Source organism: Meleagris gallopavo, chromosome 1 (assembly GCF_000146605.3).
Source record: "Meleagris gallopavo isolate NT-WF06-2002-E0010 breed Aviagen turkey brand Nicholas breeding stock chromosome 1, Turkey_5.1, whole genome shotgun sequence".
NCBI lineage: Eukaryota > Metazoa > Chordata > Aves > Galliformes > Phasianidae > Meleagris > Meleagris gallopavo.
The window spans coordinates 111,482,295-111,490,036 of NC_015011.2; the positions used below are offsets into that span (position 1 = coordinate 111,482,295).

The 7,742-nt window shown below is 40.2% G+C and overlaps 1 pseudogene; it reads left to right on the top strand.

Moving 5' to 3' along the window:
* The first annotated feature begins 6,085 nt into the window (after positions 1-6,085).
* The window catches only part of LOC104914728, a 15,012-nt pseudogene continuing 13,355 nt past the window's right edge, over positions 6,086-7,742 (top strand).

Genomic DNA, 7,742 nt, shown 5'->3' on the forward strand with positions numbered 1-7,742 from the left:
CTTCGTCTGCGGTGTCTCGCCCGCCTGGCAAAAAGCGTTTCACGGGCTGGAACCCTAAAATCCTCATGTTCCACCCTGAAAATGAATCATAGAATCATAGAATGGTTTGGGTTGGAAGGGACCTTTGAGATCATTTAGTTCCAACCCCCTGCTATGCAGTGATACTTCTCACTAGACTAGGTTGCTCAAAGCCCCATCCAGCCTGGCCTTGGGTGCTTCCAGGGAGGGGGCTTCCACAGGGATGAAGAAGGATGGTTCTGTTTCTGGCCTCACTCCCAAAGCTAGGATCACGGTGGTGGTGTTTGGTAGTGCCTTCATTTTCACCTCAGTGATTTTCAGTGATGTGTATACAGAAAGAGGATAAAGCTGCTCAGAATATTCACGTTGGATTAATGCCTGCCATTTGACTGGAACCACAGTGCCATCAGAGCAGAGGCATGGTTATCAGTGCTTTAGAAACAACTTGTAAAAATGGCAGCTGGGCTGGTCGGGAGGGAGGCTGGGGTCTAAAAATCAGTGTTCTCCTGAATGGCTCTTGAGACAGGACATTGAGATCACCAGGATTTAAACAGAAGGACTTTCACAGAATCATAGGATTCTTAGAGTTGGAAGGGACCTCTGAAGGCTATCTAGCCCGAGTACCCTGCAATGAACAGGGATACCACAGCTAGATCAGGGCCTGATCCAACCTCACCTTGAAAGTCTCAAGGGATGGGGCATCAACCACATCACTAAGCCACCTGTTCCAGTGCCTCACCACTCTCAGTGTAGAAGATTTTTTCCTTATCTCTAACCTAAATCTACCCTCTTGAGCTTGAAACCATTTCCCCTTGTTCTGTTACCACAGACCCTTACTAAAGACCCTTCTTTCCTGTAGCTCCCCCTTAAGATAGTGAAAGGCCAATATCAGGTCACTTCAGAGCCTTCTCTTCTCCAGGCTGAACAGCACCAGCTCTCCCAGCTTGTCCTTGTAGGAGAGGTGTTCCATTTCTTGGGGCCATTTTTTGTGGCCCTTCTCTGGATGCACTCCAACAGGTCTAAGGACTTTGAACTTCTCAGAAATTCAAATTCTTTGATACCATCAGATGCAAAACACCTTGGGTATTTGAGAGTTGGCAAAGATCCTGGCAACAAATGGCCATTGGTGGATCCTGTATGTTTCATGCCTAGCTGAGTCTGTCAGGTCTGTCAGACCTGAATCTTTAGAACTCTCAGCCACTAACAATTCACCCTCCTCCAAACCAAGAGCAATTGCAACAGTGAGACAAACACTATTGTTGCATATGTTGTCAGTGCTTGTGCTATGATGATGTTGATAATGAATTGTGCTATGAAGAAGAAATTCAGAGAAACCTATATTTAGAACAAAAGGTACATTTTAAATTGTGGAACTGTAATTTATTTTGCCATTTATTTATTTTCCATTTCAAGTTTACCTTCTGGTGTAAATCATCAGAACATCTATATTGAATTATAGATGCATAATTCACAAACGTAATGATTTATTTATATTCAGAAATGAAACTGTATGGTGTAATTCATTCAGCAGCACAACAAGGAGCTCTATCCAATTAGGTTCAAACAATAGCAATAAAAGGACAATTCATGACTCAGCTGCAACTTTAAAAATATTTTACTAAATAAATGATGAGAAAGATACAAATTTTAGAAACTATTTCCATCTTAGATTAGAATATTCTTCAGAATGACAAATGGCCTCAACTTTATAGGAAAACAATACCAATTAAAATTTCCACGGTGTGAACAAAAAGTAGTGGCAAACTCCTAGGTTGCCTGAGCGTAAGATGCCTTCCTCAGGATGCTTGCATCTGATCTTTTGCATTTTCTTGTAGGCAGCTAGGACAAAAAGGTGTCCAAAAGGGCTGAATTTCTCTTACTATCTGCCACAGCCTAGCAGGCACAAACTGCTTTAACATCTGAAGCTCACACATGTATGGATGACTCACAGAACTTTGATTTGACTCCTAATCCTAATGCTGCTAAGGTTGGCACATCTTCAACATTTTCTTCAGTGTCTTGACGCCTAATTCTAATGCTTTGATCTCTGATGATGAAATCCTCTGTAGGATTCTCTATTATTCTCATGAACAAAGATATCAGTTTGGTTTCTTCCAAATAGCTTGGTGCAAATGGTAGATAAAGTAGCGGACTCCCCAGGATGTAGCTCTTTCACAGGAAAAAAGAAATGTGAAATCTGATTCACAAACTCTAGTACAGTGAAAGGGTCAACTTTAACAATTGTTAAATTCATTTTTAAGGAATGAAGGAATTTCCCAACCAGACACAAACTACGTGGATGCCTGGAATTCATCACTTACCCTGCAGTTTGACTGGACAACAGAGACAGGGCAAATCATGGTAGGCTAACTTTCAAACAGTCACACATTTTCATCTACCTTTCTTTGGAAGGCGGGTAATTTTTCTGTAGTAATTTATAAATACTTGCCACAAATTGTTTGAATATGTAGTATTGGACCATACATTTTTAATTTAATAGCAGTTGATCCAGAAATAACTAGAAAAGTCTATAGACAAAAAATTCCTTATGAGGATTAAGAGACAATATTTATCTTAATAATTATGTCATGCTTTCTTTCTTGATTTTAGATGCATTGCATAGTTTATTTGTGAAGGCTCAAAGCCAGAATCTCCTGAGGACAATGAAAAACTTAAAAAAGACTCTTTGATCAGAGTACAAGAAATGTCACAGTTAGATTGGAAGAGAATAAATTCTTGTTGAGTCCCTGAGTAGAACGCATTGCACAACCTTAGAGTTATTGTAGACTTTTTCTTCATTTTTTAAGGATATAGTTTAATAATTAGCTGGGAAAGGTATCTCAGTTCCAAGGTGGAATCTCTAGACAGAAAGAGACGCATTAGTGGAGGTAGTAGATCTACTGTCCAGGTACCTTAGGAGGATTTGAAGACAAATTCAAATCTCTGCTCATCTATTTTTTGTATATGTGATGGATAAAAAGTTAAGTCCCACTTTTTGGAAATATTCCTGCTTGTATAAACAGTTAGGTACTCACTGGAATAGCAGCAGGCACCCATCTGCTGACTGAAGTTCTTAACTCTCTGTTAAGCTAAGTGACACTCAGTTTTCATGAAAAGTTTTTAAACCTTTTGTAGAATAGAAGTACTTTTAACATTTTATATCACATCTACTTTCACCTCTAGCAGTAAATAGTCATCTGTTTTTCTGAAGGATGTCATAGACAAGTATGCAATTAATTGTCAGCCCTTCAGGAATTCTGTTCCTGCATCCTGAAGAAAAGAGGTATTAAAATGAGAACCTTTCTGGGATGAAACAATTGTCATATATTCTGCAGCCCGAGAGCAGGACAAATTGTGAGTAAAACAAGGATTCCAGCTTGATAAGATCTAAAATCTCGATTAAAAACTCATGGCTTAAAAAAATAGAAGGAAGCGGAGCTGTGGGTTGCACAGTAACCATGGCACTGTATTGTTTTCTTGAAAGAAGCTTTCATCGATATTATAGTATTATAGTATTTATGCATGCTGTCCCTAATTTTAGGAACAGCATGCACGTCTAGAGACTTCTTTTTTTTTTTAAGTATATAGTACAAGACAAGTAAAGATATTTTTAAATACAGAACTTGAAACAAGCAAAGGGAAAAAAATAAAGTATCATTTACTACCCGTTCACATGTGATTTTTGCCATGCTGTACATTATGCAACTATATTGTACCTTGCTCTAAAGCACAGATGTCCAACCTTTTGGCTTGCCTGGTTGGATGTACATACATTAGAGCATTTCCCTGTACGTCACTCTTTCACATAAACTTAACTTGTTTATTAGTGGTCTCTTTGTCATTAAACAAAGCAAACAATGGTAAACAAAGGAGGTTTCTAAAATGCTAAGTCAGACACATATCCAATGTCCTCATTAATCAACATTTTCTGCCCTATGACTTTTCTTCGTCTCCTGATAAATGGTGAATACCACACATTCTGTTGTTCTGCGCTGAAAAGGCTATTTCGATAGCAAGAAAACAACAGTCTGTCCCTCCTCCTTTTATCCCTGGGACTTGTTTTACCATCTAAATTTTGAAGCTTCTAATGGCACAAAGAAGCAATAGCTGCTTTGGGGAATTATGCAATGTTTTCCAGCATATTCAGCTATTTCTCCCTTCCAGTCATTCTGCCAGGAGCAGCACTCCTTTCAGCCATATATGGCTGGGCTAGCCTTACTTTTGAGCCCATTAAAGTTGCCTCTTCATCAGCCAAAGGAGTGGGTCTGGCAGTACTGATGAGTAATGTTCCCAAGGAGCCAAGTGTGTTGCTTTGTAATGATCCCTAACCCTGCTGGATGCCTCTGCTCCTAACTGCCTCCCCAAAGAAACACTGAGTTGCAAAATCTTCACGTCAGTCAAACTTCACTAGGAAATACCTTGCTGCATTATATGAATTTGCATCACATTCATTACATGTACACTTGGGCTATTTCCAAGTGTGTTTGGGTATTGATTTGTAATACATTAACTCAAGTCAAATATTTTAAATTTTTTTATAATCCTTTATTATTGCAGCACAATGACATTGGAACATTTAGTGTTCTGAATGACTGATCACTCGCATCTAAATGGCTTGTGCTTTCAGAGATTAATTTATGATTTGCTGCACTCTCTTCCCAAACACTGATAGGATTTTATGTGTCTTCTAATTGTCTTGTGAATTGTTCAGAAAGAACCCTTTTGCATCTGCGAAGGCAATAACCTGAATCACTGTAGACTGCACAAGTGTGCTGTTGATTAAAGACAAATATTATAAAGTAATTGCAAGTGTTATTGCTGTTTTATAACCTGCAGTAAGGATAGCTGACTGCGTGTGAGACTTACACTATCATTTTGTTGTGTCCATTTTAGTTTGATTTGTGGCCTCCAAATGATTTATGAACATGGCACACTTTTTTTTTTTTTTTCTGGTTCTGAGCTTTTTATCTCTCTTAATTTCTTCTGTGGTGCTAACACAAATGCAAACAGAAAGAAAAACTAAGAAGAGGAAATGTATAAAAACAAACTGAGTGCATTAGTTCTGCAGTTCTTCCTTATGCAAAAGTTACTACAGAACCCCAGTGTTGCAGGACATGAGTCTGCAAGTTATTTAAGACACTGGTAAATCTTGAAACTGAAAATGATATGCCCTTTGTGGGGCAACATAATAAGAAATTCCTGTACAGATCTGAGTAATTTTGTTTCTCACTGGAATCGAATATGAGAATATCCAAGCTAACATCCTGGCAGAAAAACAAATAGCTCGTGGAAGAATCCCATTCTTAAATGAGAGTCTAACAACTTTTAGGAAAATTCCAGTTCCCGTTATATCTGTGGAAATTAAGTGATTTTAAATTCATGCAGCTATTACTCTGCCCTATGAGTCTGGAATATATTTCTGCACGGTTAAGAAGACAGGAAGAGTAGGAAATAGATGAATGACTTTTCATTTTACAGCACCACAAAAAGCTTTTAAAAGTCCATTTGATATAAAAAATAAATAAGCATCTATGCATATCAGGGCTGTTCTAGCAATCTCAGCATCCCTGTAACATCACAGGCAACTCAGATTTCTTTTCTGCGGTTTCCAGTGTCCTCCAAAACACTTCAACAAAATGACATCCTTGCAATACATTCTTTTCTCCTAGAGTCTGTTATGCTATTTGTAATATATATTCCATACAAAATTTAATGACAAGATAAGCATACAAAAAGGGCAAGTATCCCAAATATGAGGTCCTCATAAATTCAAATGACTGGAAATTGGGTTTACTTAGCACTTTATTACTTCTTGCTGTTAGAATTCCACCAATAATGTCTTATAAGATGCAACGCCATATGCCTTCTGATTGTTACCAAGTCTAAGGAAGACTATATTTATTCTTCGCAGTCCTCCAGAGCACCATCCTGTATTGTGCTATAATTCTGCTAAAGAACAGGACTTGTTAGAAGACTCCACTTCTTTTCTGGGCAGGAGTACAGGCCTCTTGGGATAAGTTTTTGATGAATGTGTTGCTGTTCAGAGGGACTTCGGTAGAACGAAGGGATGGCCAACACAGTTTTGATAGAGTTGAACAAAGTCCTGGCCCTGAGAAGGGCATCTTGGCAGAAAAGAACCCGGGAGTCCCGGTTGAACATCAAGCTGATCATGAACCAGGCAAATCCTGGTGGCAAAAGAGACCAACAGCATCCTGAGCTGCATTAGGCAGAACAGATAGTTGAAGGAAGTGATCCTTCCCTTCAACTCAACGCTGGTGAGACACGTGGAGTGCTGGGTCCAGCTCTGTTCTCCCCACTACAAGGAAGACATGAGCTTACTGGACTGTCTAGTGAAGGGCCACTAAGATGACTGAGGAACTGAAGCCTCTGTCATCTGGGGAGAGGCTGAGAGAGCTGCAATAGTGCAGCCTGGAGAAGGAAATGCTCAGAGAAGTCTTATCCAATGTATAAATATCCGATGAAGTATTTATTCTTCAGAAGACAAAACTGGGCTCTGAGCATCATGCTCTTAGCAGCAATTTGGGCCAGAGGATCTCCAGAGGTGCCTTGATTTCTCAGCTTCTCTGTGAGTCTTTTTCTAGATTAGTTCCTTGCAAATGAGAGTTTTGCAGATGTTAGGATTATGGCAGTGCATCTGAAAATAGGTCTGAGACAGGTCTTGTGTTTGTACCAAAACCATAAAGATTATGAGCAACTACAAGTGTATGTAGAAGAGACCTAGCGGCAAAACAAGTGTGTAGGCATAAGGATTAAGGAGCCAGAACTGTGGGAGGCAGCAGGGCAGGGGGCTTGCCCCAGAAGCCCCATTGCTCCTCTCCCAGTGGCAGCAAGCAGAGCTGGACCAAAGCCAGTCAGTGATCTGCCATGGACCTGTCACCCCCAGGCCAGGGCTATGTCAGCTCCATGGCAAAGGTGGGGCCCGGGACCCTGGCAGGTCAGAATGAGGCACGGCCAAGATTGGGTCCTGGGGTGTCTCTCAGCCTTTCTTCTAGTTCAGCGCAGAGGCCACTGCTGAGGCTTCCTGGCTGCGTCCCTTAACACACCACGGTTTTCCTACCAGCAGATCCTGGCCAGTAGCACCATCAGCTCAGAGCTGGTGCCCGCTCCCTGGGCAGGACCTGCTGGGCCCTGGGCACTCCAGTCCCAGACATCTAAAGTTGTGTCCATGCTGGACTTCAGGTTAAATTAGTAATTGTTTTACAGCATCTATGACTAATCTAACTGAGTGGTTAGAAAGGAGCACTGAAAGAAATTTTAATGTCAGAAAACATGTGACTGTTACTGTTGGTAAAGAAATCAAGCAAAGGCCCCCCAGTGAGGTGCTAACTCCTGCTATAAATGAGTAAACATGTGAGTAAGAGGCTTTCAGTTCACTGCACCCAAGCCTGCATGAAATCACGTTTCAGCTTCTGTATCAGCATCAGCAATGTAATCATTTGCTTTGGCTCTGAGGCTTATCCTTCTTAGTGTTATAAAGAGCTAGTGAGTTACATGTATTCATTCACAGATTATTTTGAAATGCTTAGCTATTGTTTTTGGATAACTGAGGAAACTGAAGAATGACACAGGAGGACAATTCCTGTTTGGGTAATGCTACCTTGTTTCTACATAGCTAACAGTCAAATTAGCAAATCATTGATTTGTAGTCAGGAGCAGAAGGGAAAGCAGATTTAATATTAAAGGTTTTTTGTAGTTTTTTTTTT